Source organism: Frankliniella occidentalis, unplaced genomic scaffold, assembly GCF_000697945.3.
Source record: "Frankliniella occidentalis isolate FOCC.00 unplaced genomic scaffold, Focc_3.1 Scaffold38, whole genome shotgun sequence".
Classification (NCBI taxonomy): Eukaryota; Metazoa; Arthropoda; class Insecta; order Thysanoptera; family Thripidae; genus Frankliniella; species Frankliniella occidentalis.
Window position 1 is genome coordinate 1,194,345 of NW_026267168.1, and position 464 is coordinate 1,194,808.

Genomic DNA, 464 nt, shown 5'->3' on the forward strand with positions numbered 1-464 from the left:
CTGAAATAAACCGGAGGGGGACGATTCCAAACGATTCTGTATTTGACGTAATTTACCGTCATCGCGCCCCCTTCTTTTTTCTTTTGGGGCCTTGCGCGTTGCGCTTCGCTGACGTTGACCCTGAGCAGACTCATCTGGCCGCAGGTCCCGACACTCCTGCCGTAATGACGACGATGGGGGAGGAGTAGGAGGGGGGGGAGAGGGGGGTCGCAACCCCTACGGCGGATCGCAGCAGCAGGGCCGGGGGGTCACTAAAGTCCTCACCCCGCCCGTCTCTGCTTCGGCTCCTCTCTTGGGCTGCTTTTCGTCTGTGCGTGCTTGGTCAGCGTGTGTGCGAGTGTGAGTGTGTGTGTGTGCGCACGTTGGTTCGTTGTTTGCTCATGGTGCAAGGAGCCCCAGCTCGCCTGCCACCCCCTTCCTCTCCCCGACTCGGCCTCCCCCTTCTTTCCCGCTGCTGCTGCTGC

The 464-nt window shown here is 61.2% G+C and overlaps 1 protein-coding gene across 1 annotated transcript in view; it reads left to right on the top strand.

The window, feature by feature from the left end:
* LOC113213311 (membralin) overlaps positions 1–464 on the top strand; it is a gene marked incomplete in the record, with an annotated part of 32,032 nt that overhangs the window by 29,969 nt on the left and 1,599 nt on the right.